The sequence below is a fragment of the Ornithorhynchus anatinus genome, chromosome 2 (genome assembly GCF_004115215.2).
Source record: "Ornithorhynchus anatinus isolate Pmale09 chromosome 2, mOrnAna1.pri.v4, whole genome shotgun sequence".
NCBI lineage: Eukaryota > Metazoa > Chordata > Mammalia > Monotremata > Ornithorhynchidae > Ornithorhynchus > Ornithorhynchus anatinus.
This window is the reverse complement of record NC_041729.1, coordinates 69,906,924-69,932,225: the sequence shown is the minus strand read 5'-3', so window position 1 is coordinate 69,932,225 and position 25,302 is coordinate 69,906,924. Positions and strand designations below refer to the sequence as shown.

At 42.4% G+C, this 25,302-nt stretch overlaps 1 long non-coding RNA gene across 1 annotated transcript in view; it reads left to right on the top strand.

Moving 5' to 3' along the window:
* LOC114805837 overlaps positions 1–15,881 on the top strand; it is a 31,038-nt gene extending 15,157 nt beyond the window's left edge. The window contains exons 2-3 of the long non-coding RNA XR_003753877.2: positions 6,608–6,715; positions 15,686–15,881. This is a non-coding gene — a long non-coding RNA (uncharacterized LOC114805837). The remainder of the gene's footprint in view (positions 1–6,607; positions 6,716–15,685) is intronic.
* The last annotated feature ends 9,421 nt before the right edge of the window (positions 15,882–25,302 follow it).

The window sequence follows — 25,302 nt, the reverse complement described above, 5'->3', positions numbered from 1 at the left end:
TAATCCCGGCTTTGCCACCTGTCAACGCTGTGACTTTGAGCAAGTCCCTTAACTCCTCGGTGCCTCAGCTACCTCATTTATAAAAATGGGGATTAAGACTGCGAGCCTCACATGGGACAACCTGATTACCCTTTATCTACCCCAGCGCTTAGAACAGTGCTCAGCACATAGTGAGCGCTTAACAAATACCAACAATATTATTATTTTTTAGTAATTTAATTGATCCAGAGAGGAATGCAACTCCCAAGATGTCAGGCACCCTACTAGAGAATATTTCTGGAAAAATTCTGAATGAATAGCTATTCCTTGCACATTGCTGTGTGCCTGGAGCCAGGAATGGTTTAGCACATCAGTAGTAAACACTATTCATTTTCTTTGTTTTAATATCTGTTTAGCATAGCCTGAAGGGAAATGAAAATCTGCAATATTTATTAGTGAGCTGATAATTTTTTCTACTTCACCACCACACTGCTGTCTAAACCATTCAATCCATCTTCAAAAAGACAGACTGATTCCACAGGAAAGCTCATGTTTGATTGTATTGGTTGAATGGCAACCTAATTCTAATGTCTTTAATAGCCTAGTGACACCTGCTTTGAAAAAAGAGGCATGTGTTTTAAATGATAACTTTTATTTAAATATCATAAAAAAACCCCTCTTTCTTGTGAGTCAAACTGTTTGGGACTGGGCTAATTCAGGAACTTCTGAGGGTTTAGACCATGCATTTTAAATACAGAATTAAGTTTTCAAAGGAGACTGGGAAATGTCCTGTACGAGAGGGATTTAGATTAGGATGAATTCCCCTTGGTTTGAACTTTGTCTTCAAGACAATTATCTCAGTATTTCTTCCCACCTAGGAACTGGGACAGGTTTCTTGCTAACGGGGGAGAAAGTGGAAATAGTCTTTAATATCAAGTGTGGTATCTCACTTTCTAGAGGAGGGAGTAGATATTTCAGCTTGAATGTTTCCTTCAGGTGATCTTGGGCAAGTCAACTTCTCTGTGCTTCAGTTCCCTCATCTTCAAAATGGAGATTCATTGTTCTCTCTCCTACTTAAACTGTGAACCCCATGTGAGACCTGATTATTCTGTATCCCAGCATTGAGTGCAGTGCTTGGCATATAGTAAATGCTTAACAAATACCACTATTATTGTTATTATTATTATCATCACAGCTGCAGTGGAATCAGAGAGAAGCAGTGTAGTTTAGTGGATAGAATGTGGATCTGGAAGTCAGAAGGACCTGGGCTCTAATCCCAGCTCCATCACTTGTTTGCTGTTTGACTTTGGCAAGTTACTTAACTTCTCTGTGCCTCAGTTACCTCATCTGTAAGTTGGGGATTAAGACTGTGACCCTGTGTGGGGCATGGACTGTGTCCAACCTGATAAACTGGCACATAGTGAGTGCTTAGACTGCGCATTTTAAATACAGAATTAAGTTTTAAAAAAATCTCTATTGTCATATCTGGAATTATTTAGTTCCTAAGGGCATCCCTTGATTTGCTTCCTCCTTCAGTAGACTCTTTTCATTTCTACCTAATTCGTCACTAGCTGAACCTTTCCAAGCTCGACCAATTATCCATTTGATGGAAAACAGCTAAATCTTATGCTTCTAAACAGCAGAAGGTGACTGACCTCTCTCCCAGGTCAGATGAGTGAGGAAGAAATGTGGCAGGTTTCTTTGCAGTTTGTTGACGCTATCTGGATTTATCTTGGTGGTGAGATTGTGTCCTCAAGAGTTGCTTGGGTCTGGCTAATTGAATACTTTGTAGCTATGTCTTCCAGTGTCAGGGGCCACCCACCCTCTGATGCTCTTGTTTTTAGAATAGCAATCACTACAGAGCCCAGACACATACTTTCTGTGTTCTTTGCCCAAACAAATCAGTTTGGACTAGGGCTAAAGTATTACGTTTCAAGTAAAGCACTGAGAGGGTCAAGGTTCTGTGATGGAGAACATGGGCTAAAATCTAGTTTGCATAATAGTTCTCTTCCTTTCCTGCCCTTTTCATGGTAAGAGTTCAGTGATAAAATCATACAGTTCCTGCCCAGATAGAGTTCACACTTCAATTATCCCCCGCCTCAGTCCTTTCATTGAGTCAGTCATATTTATTGAGTGCTTACTGTGTGCAGAGCACTGTACTAAGCGCTTGGAAAGTACAATACAGTAATAGAGACAATCCCTACCAACAACAGGTTCTTTCTGATCCTCCTCCAGTCTACTGTATTATATTGTCTGCTGCAAAAACTCCTGGCAGTAACATGAGAACTGAAAAAGAGACAGGGTAGAAAAGAGCTAAGGAACTCAAACCAGGCCCTCTGGGGTGACTCTGTCGCTTCCAGGTTGAGAAGGGGCATGGTGTAGTGGACGTAGCTTGGGTCTGGGAGTCAGAGCACTTGGGTTCTAATCCCAGCTATGTGACCTTGGGCAAGTCACTTGACTTATCTTTGTCTCAGTTTCCTCAGCTGTAAAATCGGGATGAAATACCTGTTCTCCCTCAGAATGTGAGCCCCACGTAGAACATGGATTGTGTCCAACCTGATTACTTGTAAGCACCCCAGTCGTTAACATTATGCTTGGGACGTAGTAAGCACTTAAATTCCATAGTTGTAATTGCAGGACTGGAAGTAATATAAGCTCTAGAGGTGAAGCAAGGACACCAACAGCAAGGAGGGCTGAAGGTCAATTATATTTACTAAACCAGGGTTTCCCAGGAGGCTTGAGATGGATGAGGTTCTGGGGCTTAAAAACATCTCTCTCTGTTTGCACAGGGCAGAGCACACAGATGTCAGTAAGGGGTTGGTTTATTCTTGGGCAGATTCAAGGCAAAATTGGGTCTTTTGAACATAAAAGCCAGTACTCTTTCCTCCTGCAAACCTGGACCAAGACTGAGCTCTGGTTGTGAAACAAGGCAAACAGATGCCTGAATCACCGTCTTTAGCCCTTTTATTCCCCCGTGCTCCCTGTTCTCCCTGTGAACAACTGGCCAAGCCAGGGAACCATTTGCCAGCGAACAGCTTGTTAGGATGATTTGTCTGGACCTTCTTTAATCCGTCAAAAATTAACACATCTGTTTTATTTTTCTCAGGGAATAGTAATGTTTTAACTTGAAATTCATTTTTTTTTACCATATTCATTCCCTTGCTTTTTGCAAGAAACAACTTTTTTCTTGACTTTCTCCATAAAGAAGTGCTCTAAGGCACTGGCTCAAAAACTCTCTCCAAAAACTCTGGTCTGAGCATAGGAGAGAGTGCATGCTGCCTTGAAACAGCTAAATAAAACTCAAAGAAAGGCATAATTTAATATTCAATTTAGGCCAAATCTCACAGGATTTGGGATCCTAGCCCTCGGTGTGGGGGAAAGGAACCACCTGGACAAGAGACAAAGAAACACACTTTCAGCAGTCAAGAGAAGAAGGAAATCTATTTCCTTTTATAATAACTGTGGTATTTATGTGCTTCCTCTGTGCCAGGCACTGTACTAAGCATTGGTGTGGATACAAGCAAATTTGGTTGGACACAGTACCTGTCCCATGTGGGGCTCACAGTCTCAATCCCCATTTTACAGATGCGGTAACTGAGACACAGAGAACTGAAGTGACTTGCCTAAGGTCACACAGTAGACAGGTGGTGGAGGTGGAATCAGAACCCTTGACCTGCTGACTTCCAGGCCCGTGCTCTATCTGCTATGCTGTGCTAATTGTGATCTGTTAAGTGCTTACTAGGTGCCAAGTACTGTACTAGTTAAATGCAAATTACAAGTTAAATAGGTTGGACACAGTCCCTGTGCTCCAAGGGGCTCACAGTCTAAGTAGCTGCTTCAGAAAGACTTTAAAGCTGGTTCTGGCTGCTTCCTGAGACCCAGAGAAGATTCAAGAGCTTACATGACTCTTCATCATGATGGTTCAACTATGTGGAAGTCCATGCTCTTGGAAGAGGCATATCATTCTTCCTCGAGTTCTGCTGTGCCTCACATTTTCTTATTTCCCTGGCTATTTGCCTTGGCTTCTTTACCTTCCTGATTCCTGGCTTCAGAGAAGAGCATTGTGGCCTAGGGGAAAGATCATGGGCATGGGAGTCAGAGGATCTGGGGTTTAATCCCAGTTCTACCACCTGCCTGCTGTGGGACCTCGGGCAAGTCACTTAACTTGTTTGTCCCTGAGTTTCCTCATTTTTAAATGGGGATTCAGTATCTATTCGACTCCCTAATAACACTGTGAGTCACATTTGGGTCAGGGGACGGTCCAACCTGATAGTCTTGTATCTAACCCAGTGCTTAGAATAGTGCTTGACACAGAGTAAGCACTTAAAAAATGTCAGAAGAAAGACAGGACTCACAAGGGACGACATTATCAGTAGCACCGATCATCATGTCTCCACACTAACAACCCTGAGATCTATGTGTTGTGTTCATCTGGAGTCAGATTTATGGGCTATATTTCTATCCCAAATCACTGAAAGACTTTTGTACCTTCAGCTTTTATAACTGCCTTTCCCCTACTCTATTTTCTAAACTCATAGAACTCACTACAATAGTAGTAATCCTTATAGGCAGATAAATTGTACAGTTCTTCGGTTTCATCTGTTGAGCCACTGAAATCCTTCAACCTCCACTGTTTTGCTTCACAATTAATTCAAGTGTTGCACTGTAGGCAACAGTGAGCTCCCTGCTGTGCCTTCCTTCTCCAGTAGACTTACGGATTGTTATTATCTAACAGCAAAGTGTTTATATCTCAGTTATTTGTTATGTATCACAGAGAAGCTGGGGAACTATTCTTAAAAGCATTAATATGATATTTTTTGGAGTATTTGGGAAAGCACAGTGCATTATTTTCCCCAGGGACATTCTGGATTACGTGATTTGTTCCAGCCTTCCCTGATTTTAAGAGATAACCTTTCAATTATTCATAAAGATGGAGGTGAAAAAAAATCAACAGCCAGTCTATGCTAATCGAAAAGCCAATGAGAGTATTTGCTACAAAAACAAACTTTTCAGTGACATAGAGAAAGCAGTTTGGGACAGCAGCGTGAAAGGAGGGAGTGAGATGACAGATCGGATTAGGCAGATTTCCACTGCTGTCCAAATGATCTGTGTTAAGAGCCTTTAAAAAGCCTGGGTTATGTTACTCAGAGCTGTGCAAAATTACTGTTCTTCCCAGAGGCAACATGTTTTGGTATAAATCACAGAACATACCCATTCAAGGAGGTAAAACCTATTATTAAAGATCAACTTCCCTGGTGAAGAATTTACTGTTTCACAAGAATAACTTATTCATTCATTCACTCATTTATTGAGTGCTTCCTCTGTACAGAGCACTGTACTAAGCACTTGGGAGAGTACAATACAACAATAAACAGACATAATCCTGGCCCACAACAATCTTACAGTCTAGACAGGGGAGACAGACATTAAGATACATAAATAAATTAGATATGTACATAAGTGCTTTGGGGTTGATGTGGGGTAGAGGACAAAGGGAGCAAGTCAGGGTGACAAAGAAGGGAGTTGGAGAAGAGGAAAGAGGGGCTTAGGGAAGGCCTCCTGGAGGAGATGTGCTGTGTCAGTAAGGCTGTGAACAGGGGGAGAGTAGTTGTCTGTCAGATTTGAGGAAGGAGGGTATTCCAGGCCAGAGGCAGGATGTGGGCAAGAGGTCGGCGGTGAAAAATGTGAGATCGAGGCACAGTGAGAAGCTTAGCATTAGAGAAATGAAGTGTGCTGGGTGGGTTGTAGTAGCAGAGTAGCGAAGGGAGGTAGTAGGGGGTAGACACATTCCCCGCCCACAGAGAGCTTACACTCTAGAGGGGGAGACAGACATTAATATAAATAAATAAATTACAAATATGTATACAAGTGGTGTTTGCTGAATTTAGCAATACTCTTAAAGCGTCTGTTACAAATTAAGACTAGGACATTCCAAATTACATTTCTGGACTTTGAGATATCTACGTTTTAGGGCCAGAAGTTTGGCTTCTCCCTGGGAAAATAATCTTACTTTAAATACATGGAATTTGCTCATGGAATAAGCAAAAACAAATTGCAAAAATGCTGAAAGATAAAACTTCATTAAAAAGAGTTATTTGACTTACATTCCCACTCCAGGAACAAATTTCCTTCTTCTGGAAGGAAAAGGTGAGCATTCCTGAAATCAGACTCTTGAGGGCTTAGATGAGTGTTTGGAATAGGGTGTGGGTGTGTTCCAAAGCATGGGGCTATTAGAGCTAATTCCTGAAGTGATTCTAAATTCTTGTGGACAGGGAATGTGCCTGTTGTATTGTTATATTGTACTCTCCCAAGTGCTTAGTAGAATGCTGTGCACACACTAAACCCTCAATAAATACGACTGACTACTATCGGGATTGAGAGGCTGCTGACTTCATCTATTTCCAGACTTGGAGTCTGTGTCCTTTCCTCTAGAGCTGAAAAATCCCACCTTCCTCTTCCACCGCGCCACCCCCTGGTGGCAAGATCGTACAACGTCGTACTTTAAATTTGAAAGACAATCGATCAGGGATTACACAAATCCCTTGTTTGTCTGGTCAGCATGGGGCTGGGATGATATTTTGGGAAACCCATCAGTCAACGGAATTTATTGAGCATTTATTCTTTGCAGAACACTCTACGAAGAATTTGTCAAGTGGCATCACCTAGCTGAAAGAGCAAGGGTTTGGAAGTCAAAAGACCGGTTCCAATCCCCACTCTGTCTGCGGTGTGACCTTGGGTAAGTCGCTTAACTTCATGCCTGAGTTTCCCCATCTGAAAAAAACGAGGATTGAATACTACTCCTTCCTACTTAGGTGGTGAGCCCCATTTAGTAATAATAATAATAATAATAATGATGATGTTGGTACTTAAGCGCTTACTATGTGCAGAGCACTGTTCTAAGCGCTGGGGTAGATACAAGGTAATCAGGTTGTGCCATGTGAAGCTCACAGTCTTAATCCCCATTTTTACAGATGAGGTAACTGAGGCACCAAGAAGTTAAGTGACTTGCCCAAAGTCACACAGCTGACAAGTGGTGGAGCCGGAATTAGAACCCATGACTTCTGACTCCTAAACTCGTGCTCTTTCCACTGAGCCATGCTGCTTCTCTAGGAACAGTTCTTCTTTAGAACAGGGGCTGTGTCCAGTCTGATTTTCTTATATCTACTCCAGATCTTAGTACAGTCCTTGGTATGTAGTGAAGTGCTTAATAAATTTCAGAAAAAATGGAGTTGGTAGACACAATCCCTGTCCACAGGGAGCTTGCTTTCTACAGGAAGGGGTCACTGGGGTTGTCTTAGGTCATGAGGGATTTTTTTTCTGATTTGAATGGGAAAACCCATTTGGGCTCCCTTCCCCTGCTGCCCGTTCTCTTGCTTCTTCCCTCCTTCCCTTCCTCATTTCCCCACTTGCTGCTCCCCAAGATTGGTGAAGAAGCTGTGATGTCCACCACTTTGGAGGCTGCCACTCTGAGAAGAGAAACTAGATCGTGGGGAACTGATTGATTTCTTGCCTCTGCATAGAGGAGAGCAAAATGCTTCCACCTATCTGGGCAAAAGAAAAGATTCAGGTTTTATTTTTATATTGAAAGGAAATTTATGCTTGTAACTTAAAATTGTGAAGATACAAATTATTGTTTTCCTTTGCAAAGAAAGCAACAGATTTAGGAAGGGAGATACTGAAAGAAATGCAACTTAAGCCACTTGGTGGGGATCTCTTTATTTTAATCTAGTAAAAAAAATGGCAATGGTCTTTGAGTGTTCTTTTTAAAAATGCAGATTCATCATCTTTTTGGGGAATTTTCTGAGGTCTGCTAGTTTTACCACCTGCCCCATCATGCAGTTGCTGCATGAAGTAAACGGTGATGTTCAGTATCTTGCAATCTTTTAAATACACCACACTGAGCTCTTGGAAACAGACTGGAGACATTTCATGTGCGTGTGAGTGTGTGTAGGGTATACAACAAGGGTGTGGCTTGCTAATCTACCAAAAAATTAGATTGGCTTCATGATGTCTGCACATAGTCTTTTAATTTTTCACCCTTAAAAATAATGCAGTTATGAGTGAGATTTTATCCAATCGAGTAGATGACTGAAAAATATGATGTGTGACTGACAATGTATTCCCTCTTGACTTTTTTTTTTTAAGAAAGTCCTTTATGCCGCTAGTGCTAGTTGCAGACCTTGGTTCTGGGAATAACAATCTTTTCAAAGTCTTTGTTCCAGGTGAGAAGCACTTCTTCCGTTGGCCTGGTCAGTCTATTTATTTGCTATTGTTGCTGCTACATCATTTGAAACTAGGTTTCACTGTGACTTTTAACATGTTTATTCTGCCCTCACTTGTTGCATATGGCTCACCTCTGCCCTTTACACAGCAGATGATTGGGTATTCTGCTAGTATCCATTCTTCTTCCCTGTATCAGTGAAGGAAGCTGTGTTGCTCTGGCCACTGTCTTGATTCAAGTGGCCCACCTGAGTTTTCAATCTCATTGTCAGTCCCGTCATGTCACGAGATGCTAATTATGGCACATGGGTAACAGCGATGCAACTTTTTGGGAAGCCAGATATGCCTTTTGCAGGAAGCAGCGTGGTTTAGTGGAAAGAGCTTAGGCTTTGGAGTCAGAGGTCATGGGTTCTAATCCCACCTCTGCCACTTGTCTGCTGTGTGACTTTGGGCCAGTCGCTTCACCTCTCTGTGCCTCAGTTACCTCATCTGTAAAATGAGGATTAAGACTGTGAGCCCCACGTGGGTCAACCTGATTATCTTATATCACCTCAGCACTTAGAACAGCACACAGTAAGAGCTTAACAAATACCATTATTATTATAATTATTGTTATAAATTCAGGTTTCATAGACCTTTAGAGAGTAGTATGGCCTTTCAACCTTGCAATCCTTAATTCATTTACTGTATATTAGTTCACAGTTTTGTAGGAGGAGAAATGTTTTGCTGATTTTTGATTTCCACATGGGTAAATGTCAGTTCATCTAAAATATTTCACAGTAGTGCCTGGAATAATGCTTGAAATGGTATAAAAGAAAATATCCTTTTTTTTTTTTTACAATTTTCCCATCAGCAAGCCATCATCAATCAGTCTATCAATCAAACATATTTATTGGGTGACTACTATACATAAGAGCCCTGTGGAAAGTGCTTGTGAAAGCATACCAGAAGTGATTGACTTTTATATCTATATCTCTTTCTAGACTGTAAACTCCTTGAAAACGAAGATCTTGTCTACCAACTCTTGTACTTTCCCAAGTGTTTAATACAGTCATCAGCATACATCAAGGACGTACTAAATGCCATTGATTGATTGAGATACAATTCCTACTATCATAGTCAAAATAATTTATAGAAGAAGAGAAAGGTAAAATGGTTATGTGGATGAGTAACAGAATATATTAATTGATTTGTTCAGAAGTGCTATGGTTTGGGGGGTGAGTGCATAACTACATAGTTGGGGCTGAAACACTGATGTGAAAATTAATAATAGTAATAATTATGGTATTTGTTAAACACTATGTGCCAAGCACTGTTCTAAGCGCTGGGGTAGATACAAGGTAATCAGATTGTCCCACTTGAGGCTCAAAGTCTTAGTCCCCAATTTACAAATGAGGTAGCTGAGGCACAGAGAAGTTAAGTGGCTTGCCCAAGCTCACACAGCAGACAAGTAGTGGAACCAGGATTAAACTCACATCCTCTGTCTCCCAAATCCGTGCTCTTTCCACTAAGCCACACTGCTACTCTAAGTTAATAATAAATAATGTTTACTGAATGCTTACTGTGTGCAGATCACTTAACTAAGCCTTTGAGAGAATACAATAGAGTTAGTAATCAATCAATCATATTTATTTAGTACTTACTGTGTAGAGAACACTGAACTAAGCACTTGGGGGACTACAGTATAACATAGGAGGTAGACATGTTTCCCGCCCACAGTGAGTTTCCAGTCTAGATGGTGAAACAGATATTAATGTGAAGGATGACTATGTACATAAGTATTGGGGGCTGAGGGTGGGATGAATACAGCGTACAAATCCAGGTTCGATCCAAGGAAAATGGAGAAGATGAAATGAAGGCTTAGTCAGGGAAGGTCTCTTGAAGGAGATGTGCTCTCAATAAGGCTTTGAAGGTGGGGAGAGTGATCATCTGTTCAATATGAAGGGGGAGGGAGTTCCAGGCCAGAGGCAGGATGTGGGTAAGGGGTCGGCAGAGAGATGGGCTAGCTCATGGTACATTTAGCTTCTCTAGCATCAGAGGAACGAAGTGTACTAGCTGGGTCGTAATAGAAAATGAACAGGTACAATCCCTGCTCATGAGGAACTTAAAGTCTAGTGGTGGAACTCTCTAAAATAAGTTACAAATAGAGGAAAACAGCAGAGTTTCAAGATATGTACATCAGTGCTATGGGAAGGGAATCAATCAATCAATCACATTTACTGAGCATTTACTAGGTGCAGAGGACTGTACTAAGTGCTTAGGAGAGAGTTGGTAAAGGGGGGTGTCCCTAAGTACTTAGTGGGTAAGGACTCAAATGCATAGGTGACCCAGTGAGGGGTTGGGAAGATGAAAGAGCATTTAGGGAAGGTTTCCTGGAGGAAATGTGATTGTAGTAGAAAGGGAGAATAGTAGAGAGTATCTCCAAAATTAGGGGGAGTAGTGGCCTGCTAGATGTTGAGTGGGAATTGCAGCTAGGAGGGGGTGACCACGAGGTCTATGGTGAAAGAGGCAAAAAAGAGAGAGGAAGAGTGAAGAGGTAGTGGGGAGGATATGTCCTGTAGAGAAGAAAAATTCATCATTAAAGTCCTCTTGAATGGGACATGATTTCAGAAGGACTTTAAAGCAGCGTGGCTCAGTGGAAAGAGCACGGGCTTTGGAGTCAGAGGTCATGAGTTCGAATGCCAACTCTGCCACTTGTCAGCTGTGTGACTGTGGGCAAGTCACTTAACTTCTCTGTGCCTCAGCTACCTCATCTGTAAAATGGGGATTAAAACTGTGAGCCCCACGTGGGACATCCTGATTCCCCTGTGTCTACCCCAGCGCTTAGAACAGTTCTCGGCACATAGTAAGCGCTTAACAAATACCAACATTATTATTATTAAAGCTAGGGAGAGCTCATGATATTTTGGGGAAGTCCACTAGGAGAGTTACTTGTACTCAGAGCTTGGGAAAGCGCAGTTCAAGGAAGACACACATTTCTAGCCCACAAGGAGCTTAGTCAGTCATATTTATTGAGTACTTGCTGCATGCAGAGCACTGTATTAAGCACTTGGGAGAGTACAATATAACAGTAAACAGACCATTCCCTGCCCACAACAAGCTTTACAGTCTCATGGGAGAGGCAGCCATAAAAACACTTTTGAATAAATTCAGTAATTGAAAGCACAATTTAATACACACTGAGGCACACTAAATTTATTACCAAAAATTGTAGCCAATTCCCCTTTTGATTGGACTGAAAATAAGGTTAGTAAGGGCCACTGACATAGTAACTACTTTTTGATGAATATGAAGGATATCTGGAATTGTACCTTTTTATAATAATGTTGGTATTTGTTAAGCGCTTACTATATGCCGAGCACTGTTCTAAGCACTGGAGTAGACACAGGGGAATCAGGATGTCCCACGTGGGGCTCACAGTCTTAATCCCCATTTTACAGATGAGGAAACTGAGGCACAGAGAAGTTAAGTGACTTGCCCACAGTCACACAGCTGACAAGTGGCAGAGCTGGCATTCGAACTCATGACCTCTGACTCCAAAGCCTCTGCTCTTTCCACTGAGCCACACTGCTTCTCTTTTATGTGAAGAAACGATCTAGTTTTAAGATAGTCATGACAAGTCTGAGAAACCTTTGGCAAATCATTTGAGCTAATTTGCCAAAAAATAATAAGGTTATCTAGTGAAAACAATTCCTTTACGAAGAAGCAGAGTGGTCTAATGAGAAGGTTCTTGTCTGGGATTCAGGTGGTCTGGGTTATAGCTTAAAACCCTTGTTGTATTTTACTTCATACTATATTTGAAACCTTCTAACTGTACCTCTTTCTCAATTCTCCTGCCTCAATTCCCTCCCCGACCCTATTTCCAAGGCTTAAAGCTCCCTCTTTCTCCATAGTAAGCGCTTAACAAATACCATCATCATCACATCAGACTCCCCACATTCAAATCTCTGGTAACAATCCACCTCCTCCAGTAAGGTTTCCCCACTCAATTTCCCAGCATCCTGAGCTATTTCATTCCTTTAGCCAACTCTAGCATTTATGGGTATGTGCCTGCTCAATTTATTATTTTGTCCACTGTAGTTTTAAATGTTTTTATATTTGTCTCTTCCTCTAGAGTGTAAACTCCTATGAGCAGGGAACTTGATGCTTTCTTATTCTGTATTTCCCCTGTGTCTAGTATAGTGAACCACACCATGTGGAGGCTCAATAAATAATAATATTGGTATTTGTTAAGCGCTTACTATGTGCAAAGCACTGTTCTAAGCGCTGGGGCAGATACAAGGTGATCGGGTTGTCCCACGTAGGGCTCACAGTTTTAATCCCCATTTTACAGATGAGGTAACTGAGGCACAGAGAAGTTAAGTGACTTGCCCAAAGTCACACAGTGCGGAGTTGGGATTAGAACCCATAACCTCTGACTCCCAAGCCCGGGCTCTTTCCACTGAGCCACGCTGCTTCTGCTGATACTTACTATTACTATTTCTACTATCATACTACTTTTTGATTTTTGCTGTAAGATATGGGGCAGAATTAAAGAGCACTTTATTGGACTGGGGTCCAAAACTTCGTGAAATTTTAATCTCTTCTCAGTAGGAAGTTTTACAATTATACATCAGTGTCACTTATTATGTAGTGAGCATTGGAATGTGGGATTCCCCACACAGTACCAGGAACATATATTGGCTATTCCAAGTCTTTTCTCCATCTCTCAGGTGGGTTGGTTAAAGATGGAATTTGTTTTCTGCTCAGCTCAGAAAGGGCCAAATGAAGAACTTGTCTGCTTTTCAGGCAAGGTATGGAGTGCAAAGGTTCTTAGCTCTGAAAATTTATTTAATCAGATCATATTTTCCACCCCACTACTTGGTAGGAGCAGGACTTGAGAGAAGCATGACTCTTTGCATTCTCCATGTTTAGAATCTTGGCCCATTTTTGGAAGCACCATCTTAAAAAAAAAAAGAGAAATGAGTCAGTGATCCCTAATAGAAAGAACACAAAACTAGGAGTCAGGAGAGTGGTTTAAATCCCAGTTTTGCCACTTTATTTTCTATGTAACGTCAGGCAAGTCACAACCTCTCTGTAGCTCAGTTCTCTCATCTGGAAAATGAGAATAAAATACCCATTATTCCCATGTAGAGGGTGCTAAGAGCCCTATGTAGGACAGTCCAAATTTCTTTCTGTTTGAACTTGTTCCAGTGCTCAGCACAGTGCTTGGCACATATTAAGTTCTCAATAAATACCATTATTTAGAACTAGATTGCTATAATCTTAAATTTTAAATGAGATACATAGGTGGTCCCCCCCGCCCCCCCGAAGCTAGTTTAATTAAAGAATATATTAACAAGCACAACTGTTCTCTACCAGCCCATATCCCACTTCATGTTAATTTCACATCAATAAGTAAATTCCCTCAATTAGTTTTCCTCTAGACAGATTTTAGAGAAAACAAGATTTATGTCTATAAAGACCTTAAAATATTTTAGGTAAAAAATTTCCTTACAAGATAGGTAAATTTGCATATATTTTGTGCCTTAATACTTATAATTTTACCAAGGGAATTTTACCAATTTTACCATTTTACCTTGAGAAAAAATGTTATCATGAGTTTAGTGAAGCCGCGTGACCTAGTAGATAGAGCACGGGCCTGTGAGTCAGAAGGACCTGGGTTCTAATCCCAGCTCCACCACCTGTCTGATGTGACCTTGGGCAAGTCACTTAACTTCTCTGTGCCTCAGTTACTTCATCTGTAAAATGGGGATTGAGACTGGGAGCCCCACAGTGGGACAGGGACTGCATCCAACCTGATTAGTTTGCAACTACCCTAGTGCTTAGAACAGTGCTTGACACACACTTAACAAATACAATTATTATTGTTTACCATTTTTTAATGGAGGAAAATAATGTGTCACAGTGATTATGTGGCCTAACAGAAAGAGCCTGGGCAAGTCATTTGACAGCGCTATGCTTCAGTTTCCTCATCTGCCTTGTTGGGAATATGTCACCCGCTCATCCTACTTCAGTGATTATGAGCCTTTTGTGGCACATGGACTGTGTCCAAGCTAAGAATTGTATAGCTATGCCAGTGCTTTGGCACAAAATAAGTGTTATTATTATGGCACATGATCTAGCTTCCATTCAGAATTTTTTTCTGTTTGACAAAAGCCTGGCTTGTACAAATTAGGCAGATCTCATTCAGTACTCAAAACCTTTGGCTCCTGGCCAGTACATAGTATTTAAAAGAGGAACATCAAATGTTTTACTGTTTAAAATAATTTTTATTGGTGATCCTTGATTATAACACTAGCCTCTTCTTCTCAGGTTGAAAGGAAAGGTTAATTTTTCTAATTCTTTTTTTTGTTTGTTTTCCAGTGAGTACCTTAGATGGTGGCAATTATATACCACAGAGTGTGTGTGATTTAGTGGCCATAGCAATTATCTGGGAATCTGAGAAGCAGCAGGGCCTAGAGGGAAAACCACAAGCCTGGGAGTCACTGGACTTGGGTTCTAATTCAACTCTGCCCCCTGTCTGCTGTGTGACTTTGGGCAAATCACTTAATTTCTCTGTGCTTCAGTTACCCTCACTTGTAAAATGGGGACTAAGACTGTGAGCCCATGTGTAGCATGGACTGTATCCAACCTTATTACCTGGTATATACTCCAGTGCTTAATACAGTGCCTGGCACATATGATGTTCTGATTAACACCATAAAAATAAACAAAAAAACCTAGAAACGTCTTACCGGTAGGAACATGGGACTCATAATGTTGTAGGTTTCTAGAACCTGTTAGAAGAAAGTAAAGCATGAAAGTTTAGAAACAAATAATTTTCTGCTTTAATATTGATGGAGAGCAACTTAAAAGTCCATCAAATCATACCTAACTGAAGACTGCTTCTCGATTTTGTTTTACACAATTGACCATGTGTAAAATGCAAAATTACTGCTGCTTAGCTAACCCTCCATCTCCTTGACGAGGAGAATTGGTAGGTCTCTCTTGAATTTTATGGCCTCCCTGAGTATCGTTTCTAGTTTGTGCCATTTCATGACGTGAAATTATACACATTGTTAGTTGAAAGCTGGCCCGAATACCAAAGATCGAGCCTTTTCAATTCCGTTTTCACTCCTACAAAATCTTTCCCCCCTTTCTATAGCCAGTATTATAATAGTGGCAGAAGTTAATGCATACTGAGTCGAATTGCAGGAAACTCTCAGGACAACACTTTCTCTGTTTCCAATTTTTGTAACTGAAAAACTCACACCATATTGTGTGGTATGGTAAACCAAATCTAAGAGGAATTTGAGGGAATGCTGGGAAGCCATAGAAAAGGAGATGAAATTTCCAAGAAATCCCAAATTTCTAGTTGACAGTTTGTTTCCAGTGACATCCCCTTTGAGCTGAAAGGGGAGTCTTGATGAAGGAAACATGTCGCTCCACTGCATTTCATTAATGACTGTTTCATATTCATCTTCTTCCATGTGATTTTCAATAGGAACCATCTTTCTTTTGGGACTCTGAAGTGCTGAAGTACCAGGGAGAGCAATAATTTGGACTGGAAGAGCTGCAGAGGGCTTCAAGTGTAAAATTGTTATGGACTGTATTACATAAACAATCCTTCATTTTGTTTTCACACATACTGACTCTTAGAAGTATGCTAATAAATTTGAGGCAGGTATTCATTTGTGCATTGCTGCTATATAAGATTTTAACTTTTGTTGGACATAACGGTAGTTTGGATAGAATCAGCCAGTTGGTTGGGATGTTGCCATTGGAACATATTTTCCCTCTGTTGGTGAAATGACCTGTTTTGGATAAGGATGTTCAAGTCTTTTTTAGTTAATGTTTATAAGTGCTTACTTTGCACAAAGCACTGTGCTATTCATTGGGATAGATGCAGTTAATCAGCTCAGTCACAGAATGATTCATAATCTAAGATGAAAGGAGAGTACATGCCTATTTTACAGATGAGGAAACTGATTGTAAACTAGATTGTAATCTCCTTGAGTGCAGGCATTATTCCTACTCATTTTATTGTAATATCCCTAGCATTTAGTGCAATGTTTTGCTCCCAGTAGGCACTCAAAAATACTGTTAAATGCTTGACTGATTAAGGGACTTGCCTAGGTTAAACAGAAGAATGTGTCAGAGCTGGGATTCAAACACAGATCTCCTGACTTCCAGGCCTGAGCTCTTTCAACTATAGCAGGAACGAGACAGTGAGAGTGAAAGACCACTATGACCGGCTACTTCGTACTGGTTCTTGGATCTGATGTCACAAAGCCAAGTATCATCCATCATTATAATGAGACCATCATCATCAAGCCATGTTATCTCCCTCCTAATTTCAATCACTCAATCAGTCAGTGCCTTAGAGCTGATTGTGTGCTTAGAGCTTACTGTGTGCAGAGCACTGTTCTTCCAGGAGTGCAGTAGGATTAGTAGATGTGGTCCCTGCCCTCAAGAACCTTGCAAACTAGTTTTATAATCCATTTCTGGGTGTCTAAAATGGGGATACATGCCATCAGGGAGCTTACAAACTAGAAGGGATCTTTCTTCTAAGACAGTAATCCAGATAATAGTTCAAATCACCAGTAGACTGCTTCCATTTTGTAGTTCTCAGTGATCAGTCAATTAAATTATCTTGGATTTCTGTTTGGTAGAATACTAGCTTCATCTATGTGCCAGGAGATTTCAGGGTGCAGCTTGTCAGAAAACTAAAGAACATAAATGAGGCAGGTGCTGCCAGCCACATGAGGATAGATCATGGATCTGTGGAGGAAAATGAGGAGAAATTATATGGAAATCACTTAGAGCAAGTTTGGAAAGATGCTAATAGGACCACAAGAATAGATTTTCCTGTTATTTTAGGATTTGAAGAAAACGGTTATTGGTAGGAACATCCATTAGGCATGTCATTGTTAGATATGATGCATAGAACAGACCTTTAAGTGTCAGAATAACAAAATAAACACTAGAACTAAACAAATCAAATTCAGAGAGTAACTGGCCAAATGGATAATGAAGTCTCGCTGAGCTCTTCTATTACTCTTTACCCCCTGCAACAAAATAGGAGCTGCATCAATGGTAACTCATGATTCTTTCTCATCTTAGTAAAACAGAGATCTTCAGAAACCTGAGAGGAGGCAGGCAGCTCAAGCCAAGAATTACATGCATGACTAATGGTGGGATGTGAAAGGTGAAGAGTTCATTCATTCAATAGTATTTATTGAGCGCTTACTATGTGCAGAGCTCAGTACTAAGCGCTTGGAATGTACAAATCGGCAACAGATAGAGACAGTCCCTGCCCATTGACGGGCTTACAGTATAATCGGGGGAGACAGACAAAAACAGTAGCAATAAATAGAATCAAGGGGATGAACATCTCATTAAAACAATAGCAATAAATAGAATCAAGGTGATGTACATCTCATTAACAAAATAAATAGGGTAATGAAAATATATTCAGTTGAGCGGACGAGTACAGTGCGGAGGGGAAGGGAGAGGGAGAGGAGCATAGGGAAAGGGGGGAAAGAGGGCTTAGCAGAGGGGAGGTGAAGGGGGAGTAGAGAGGGAGCAGAGGGAAAAGGGGAAGCTCAGTCTGGGAAGGCCTCTTGGAGGAGGTGAGCTCTAAGTAGGGTTTTGAAGAGGGGAAGAGAATTAGTTTGGCGGAGTGAGGAGGGAGGGCATTCCAGGACAGCGGGAGGACGTGGGCGGGGTCGACGGCGGGATAGGTGAGAATGGGGGACGGCGAGGAAGTGGGTGGCAGAGGATCGGAGCCTATAGGGTGGGCAGTAGAAAGAGAGAAGGGAGGAGAGGTAGGCGGGGGCAAGGTGATGGAGAGCCTTGAAGCCTAGAGTGAGAAGTTTCTGTTTTGTGCGGAAGTTTATAGGCAACCGCTGGAGGTTTTTAAGAAGGGGAGTGACATGCCCAGAGCGTTTCTGCAGGAAGATGAGCTGGGCAGCAGAATGAAGAATAGACTGGAGTGGGGAGAGACAGGAGGAAGGGAGATCAGAGAGAAGGCTGACACAATAATCCATCCGGGATATTATGAGAGTGTGTACCAGTAAGATAAACGTTTGGGTGGAGAGGAAAGGGCGGATCTTGGAGATATTATAAAGGTGAGAAGGGCAGATTTTGGTGATGGATTGGATGTGTGGGGTTAATGAGAGAGCCGAGGCAAAGATGACACCGAGGTTGCGGGCTTGAGAGACGGGAAGGATGGTGGTGCCATCCACTGTGATAGGGAAGTCAGGAAGAGGACAGGGCTTGGGAGGGAAGATGAGGAGCTCAGTTTTGGCCATATTGAGTTTTAGGTGGCAGGCAGACATCCAGGTAGAGACGTCTTGGAGGCAGGAGGAGATACGAGCCTGAAGGGAGGGGGAGAGGACGGGGCAGAGATGTAGATCTGTGTATCATCTGCATAGAGATGATAGTTGAAGCCATGAGAGCGAATGAGTTCCAGGAATGGGCTGACTACTGATCATTCATTCAATCATATTTATTAAGCATTTACTGTGTGGAGAGCACTGTACTAAGGGCTTGGGAAAGAACAATGCAACAATAAACCATGACAATCCCTGCCCACAATGAGCTCACAGTCTAGAGGGGGAAAGACAGTACAAATGAATAAAATTACAGATACATACATAAGTGCTGTGGGGCTGGCATGGGGGGAAGAGCAAAGGGAGCAAGTTAGGGTGATGCAGAAGGGAGTGGGAGATGAGGAAAAGTGGGGCTTAGTCTGGAAAGGCCTTTTGAAGGAGATGTGTATTCAACAGGCTTTGAAGAGGGGGAGAGTAATTGTCTGTCGGATTTTAAGAAGGGAGAGCTTTCCATGACAGAGGTAGGACATTGGCAAGGGGTCTGTAGCGAGACAGGTGAAATCAGGGCACAATGAGAAGGTTAGCACTAGAGCTGTGAATTGTGAGAGTTGGGTTGAAGAAGGAGAGAAGCGAGGTGAGGTAGGAGGGGTCAAGATGATGGAGTGCTTTAAAGTCAATGGTGAGGAGATTTTGGTAGATATGGAGGTGGATGGGAAACCACTGGAGATTTTTGAAGAGGGGGTTGACACATCCTGAATGTTTTGTAGAAAGATGATTCAGTCAGCAGAGTGAAGCATGGACTAGAGTGGGGAGAGGCAGAAGGTTGGGAGGTCAGCAAGGAGGCTGCTGCAGTAATCTAGGCAGGATAGGGTGAGTGATTGTATCAGCGTGGTAGTATTTTGGATGGAGAGGAAAGGGCAGATTTTAGCGATGTTGTGAAGATGGGACTGACAGGATCTGGTGACAGTTTGAATATGTGGGTTGAATGATAGAGAAGAGTGAAGGATGACACCAAGGTTATGGGCTTGTGAGAAGGATAAGATGGTGTCATCCACAGTGAGGGAAAAGTCAGGGAGAGGACAGGGTTTGGGTGAAAATGACATATTGGACAGGTTAGGTTTGAGGTGATGGGAGGACATCCAAGTAGAGATCTCTTGAAGGCAGGAGTAGATGTGATCCTGGAGAGAGGGAGAGAGATCAGAGGAGGAGACGTAGATTTGGGTATCATCTGCATAGCGTTGGTAGTTGAAGCCATGGGAGTGAATGAGTCCTCCAAGGGAGTAAGATTAGATGGAGAATAAAAGAGGACCCAGAACTGAACCTTGAGGGTCCCCCACAATTAGTGGGTGAGAGGCAGAGGAGAAGCCCATAAAGGAGATTGAGAATGACTGGCCAGAGAGATAGGAAGAGAACCAGGAGAGGACATAGTCAGTGAAGTCAAGGTTGGATAAAGTTTCCAGGAGAAGAGAGTGGTCCACAGTGCCAAACTAAAGACTTTTACTCATGACTCAAGAAGTTTTCTGACTCCATACACACTACCACTGTGGCAACATTGAAGAGTGTGGCTAAGAACTACCCTCATGTCAGATGGTGAAGTTGGTATACAATAGTTCCTTACATTCTAGTTTGGAAGTTCACTGTGGGCAGGGTACTTGTCTACCAAATCTGTTGTATCTAACTCCCCCCAGTGCTTAGTACGGTGCTCTGCACACACTAAACGCTTTATAAATATCACTGATTGATTGATAGCCCCTCGGCATCATAAGGGTTTTGTTTGCAGTTTTTCTTATTCATGATTGACAGAATCCATGCTTATAGTTGTGTGGTGGTCCTTGGGCACACCCCCAACCTCTCTGTCTGCAGACTCTTTGGTTATCAGCAGACCCTCCTTTGAAGTAGCTCCTGGTCACTTCCCTTCCTGCCCAGAAAATTTGGATAACTGTTAGCATCTGCGAGACAGGGAGGCAATTTTGAGGTATGAAGAGTGGTGACAGGAAAGCCAAAGTCTGGAAACGTGGCAACAGGGAAGTGGCTCATCAGGGGTGTAACCCCTGGTGAGTTCACCATATGGAAATCCGAGGAGCAATCATTTCAATCAATCAACGACATTTATTGAGTGCTTGCTATATGCAAAGCACTGCGCTTCCAGCAGAAATGATTTCTGCTGCGCCGATAATGGAACTGCATCTACCAAGTCCATTGTAATGTGCTTTCCCAAGGGCTTGGTATAGTGCTATGTATACAGAGTGCTCAATAGCTACCATTAATTGTTTGTTTGATTGATTGATTGATTGAATGGAGGATGTTGAGTGGTGGGGGAGTGCTTGTCTAGCAAAGCCACCCAGTTCACACCAGCATCTTGGTATTTGGCTGTGTGAGGGCATAAACCATATGTTGTTCAGTGCCCTGGAACTGTGACCTGGTCCTTCTTGCTGGTGATGCCAAGGGGAATAATGCTTGATGAAGGGGATGTCTTTAATATACATTTTTAAAATAGTATTTGTTAAGTGCTTACTATGTGCCAGGCACTGTTCTGAGTGCTAGGGTAGACAGAAGCTAATCAGGTCGGACACAGTCCCTGTCCCACATAGGGCTCACACTCAATCCCCATTTTAAAGATGAGGTCACTGAGGTCCAGAGAAGTGAAGTGACTTACCCAAGGTCACACAGCAGAGAAGTGGCAGAACTGGGATTAGAACCCAGGTCCTTCTGACTCCCAAGCTTGTGAACTCTCCATCCTTTCCTAATTTGAAAAGGGTGGGATGAGTACCGTAATGTGGTGTCACACATGGAACACATGTGTTTCTTCATGACCCAAGTGGAAATGGCCCCTATCAATCACATGAAAGAAAACTAGCAACTAGAGTTTGGGAAAGTTGTTTGTTGAAATCAAATAGATCAGCTTGATTAAAAAGTCCAAAAGTCAGTTATTTTCTCTCTCCCACCCCTTGAGCCTTTAGCATTTTAATCCTGAGAAAATGGCCAATTTGCCCTGGTATTTATCTTTTTATATACTCTCCAACAAGTCTGCTGCATTGATTCTTCAGGAGACTTTTCATTCATTAATTCAATCATATTTATTGAGCACTTACAGTTTGCAGAGCACTGTACTTTCACTTTTTAATTTTTTGTGTAATTTCCATTTGTCTTTCAGCACATTCAGTTCCTACTGCAACATTACACAGAAACAGGTAGGGACATTTAATAATAGAGTGGTAAAATACATAGCTTTCCCTGAACCAACTTTTTCCACTATTTGTAGCTCATTGATTTAATCCTTTGTTTTCCCTAAACTTCCATGTTTAAAAATATGGGGTTGAGTATAGCATAATAATTATGTTGTTTGCTAAGCACTTACTATGTACCAAATCCTGTATTAAGCACTGGAGTAGATACAAGTTAATCAGGTTGGACACAGGCCCAGACCCTCATGTGGCTCACAGTCTAATTAGGAGGAAGAACAACTATTTGATTCCCATTTTACAGATAAGGAAACTGAGGGCCAGAGAAGTTAGGTGATTTGCCAAGGCAGATATCAGAGCCCCTGGATCAGACTCTGATTTTTTTATTTTTAATGGATTCTGTTATACATTTACTATGTTCCAGGAACTATACTAAGCACTGGGATAGATGCAAGTTAATCAGGTTGGACACAGTCCCTATCCCACATGAGGGTCACAGTCTCAAACCCATTTTAAAGATGAGGTAACTGAGGCACAGAGAAGTGAAGTGACTTGCCCAAGGTAACTGAGCAGACAAGTGGCAGAGCTGAGATTAGAACCAGATCTGAGATTAGCAACCAGGTCCTTCTGACTCCCAGGCCAGTGCTTTATCCACTAGGTCATGTTGCCAACATCAGTCATTTCATTAAGATTGAAACACTGTGTTTAATGTTGTTAAATTGAAAGTTACCATTAATTCTGCATATTACCTTGACTCCAGAAGCAGAAATATATTTATTATTCTGGATAATATCTTGCTCAGGGTCACTGCCCCGAGAATGGAAATCCTCCAATTAGTCACCTGGGAAGCAGCAACTAGTACCACTCCATAATACCCAATGATGATTTCCTAATACTATTTTAGAGTCCTAAGAAAACATAAAATTGTCAGTGTAAGTGACGGAGGCATTGGTCTCACATTTGTTTATAGTCACTAGTTGTCTTATTATGTTCTCATTTGATTTGGCCCAAGTCCAGAATCTATGAAAATTATGTATTTCATACCTCAGGCAAAAAGCCTTGCTTGAAAATTTAAGACTCAAGTCAATTGCAAGGAAAGTTATTTGTCCCATCGTAGAGCTATATGTATTTTCTTCAAATGCTGCTGAAGTCGTTTCCAAAATCCATTGTGACTCCATGGACACAGCCTCTTTAGAATATCCCATCCTCTGTCATAAAGTCATTCTGGTATATGCATCCATAGATTTTGCTTGGAATAGATAGAGAAGTGGTTTACTAATACCTTCTTCCACAGAGTAAAAACTTAAGTCTCTGTCATTGTTCTTTGGTCAACGTTTTGATCACTAGAACATCCACTTTTGATTCTTTCTTATGCTGTTGCTGTGCAGCACAGGTGAATTGACTTTGTCTAACACTTCTGCTTAGACCTTTCCATTATGGATAGCCCTATATGGCAATAGCTCTAAGTTCATCAGTATACGCAAACTCTCCTACCACTGATTCATAGCTCTTTACAGTCAGTGACAGGCTGTCACTGAGCTTGAGGAGAGCTTATTTCCTTGCAGAAAACACAGGAAACCCTGGCCTACACACAGAAAATAGTTTCCCAGGCCATACTAGCTGCCATTCTGGTCACAGGATGAGGTTTTGATGTCTGCCCCATCAGCTTCACTCTTTCCATGGTTACATGGCATGTTCTGCCACTCCTGCCATCTTTAAGGAGGGTGGGTGACCACTCCTGGGACTCACGAGCCATTGCTTCTTTTTTTATGGTATTTTTTTAAGCGCTAACTTTGGGCCAAGCATTGTACTAAGTATGGGGTAGATCAATCAGTCAATGAATAAATAAATCAGTCACATTTATTGAATGTTTACTGTGTGCAAAGAACTTATCCTAAGCACTTGGGAGAGTACAATATAGCAGAGTTGGTAGACACGCTCCCTGTCCACAGCGAGTTTACACTACAGAAGGGGAAACAGCCATTGATATAAATAAATAAATTACGCTAATGTACGTAAGTGCTGTGGAGCTGAGGGATGGGTGAAGAAAGGGTGCAAATCCAAGTGCAAGGGTGATCCAGAAGAGAGTGGGAGAAAAAGAAATGAGGGCTTAGTCAGGAAAGGCCTCTTGGAGGAGATGTGCCTTCAGTAAGACTTTGAAGGTGGGAAGAGTAATTGTCTGTTGAATATGAAAAGGGAGGGTGTTTCAGGCCAGAGACAGGGCGTAGGCAAGAGGTCTGCAGCCAGATAGATGAGAATCAGGTCCAGTAAATAGGTTGGCATTAGACGAGCAAACTTTGCAAGCTGGGTTGCAGGAGGAAAGCAGTGAAGTAAAGTAGGAGAGGGCAAGGTGATTGAGTGCTTCAAAGCCTAGGATTAGGAGTTTTTGTTTGATGCAGAGGTGGATGGACAACCATTGGAGGTTCCTGAGGAGTGTGGAAACATAGATTGAAGGGTTTGTAGTAAAATGATGCTAGATAGGTTGGACACAGTCCTTGTCATTCAATAGTATTTATTGAGCGCTTACTATGTGCAGAGCACTGTACTAAGCGCTTGGGATGAACAAGTCGGCAACAGATAGAGACAGTCCCTGCTGTTTGACGGGCTTACAGTCTAATCGGGGGAGACGGACAGACAAGAACAATGGCAATAAACAGAGTCAAGGGGAAGAACATCTCGTAAAAACAATGGCAACTAAATAGAATCAAGGCGATGTACAATTCATTAACAAAATAAATAGGGTAACAAAAATATATACAGTTGAGCGGACGAGTACAGTGCTGTGGGGATGGGAAGGGAGAGGTGGAGGAGCAGAGGGAAAAGGGGAAAACGAGGGTTTAGCTGCGGAGAGGTAAAGGGGGGATGGCAGAGGGAGTAGAGGGAGAAGAGGAGCTCAGTCTGGGAACGCCTCTTGGAGAAGGTGAGTTTTAAGTAGGGTTTTGAAGAGGGAAAGAGAATCAGTTTGGCGGAGGTGAGGAGGGAGGGCGTTCCAGGACCGCGGGAGGACGTGACCCAGGGGTCGACGGCGGGATAGGCGAGACTGAGGGATGGTGAGGAGGTGGGCGGCGGAGGAGCGGAGCGTGCGGGGTGGGCGGTAGAAAGAGAGAAGGGAGGAGAGGTAGGAAGGGGCAAGGTGATGGAGAGCCTTGAAGCCTAGAGTGAGGAGTTTTTGTTTGGAGCGGAGGTCGATAGGCAACCACTGGAGTTGTTTAAGAAGGGGAGTGACATGCCCAGATCATTTCTGCAGGAAGATGAGCCGGGCAGCGGAGTGAAGAATAGACTGGAGTGGGGTGAGAGAGGAGGAAGGGAGGTCAGAGAGAAGGCTGACACAGTAGTCTAGCCGGGATATAACGAGAGCCCGTAACAGTAAGGTAGCCGTTTGGGTGGAGAGGAAAGGGCGGATCTTGGCGATATTGTAGAGGTGAAACCGGCAGGTCTTGGTAACGGATAGGATGTGTGGGGTGAACGAGAGAGACGAGTCAAGGATGACACCGAGATTGCGGGCCCGAGAGACGGGAAGGATGGTCGTGCCATCCACGGTGATAGAGAAGTCTGGGAGAGGACCGGGTTTGGGAGGGAAGATGAGGAGCTCAGTCTCGCTCATG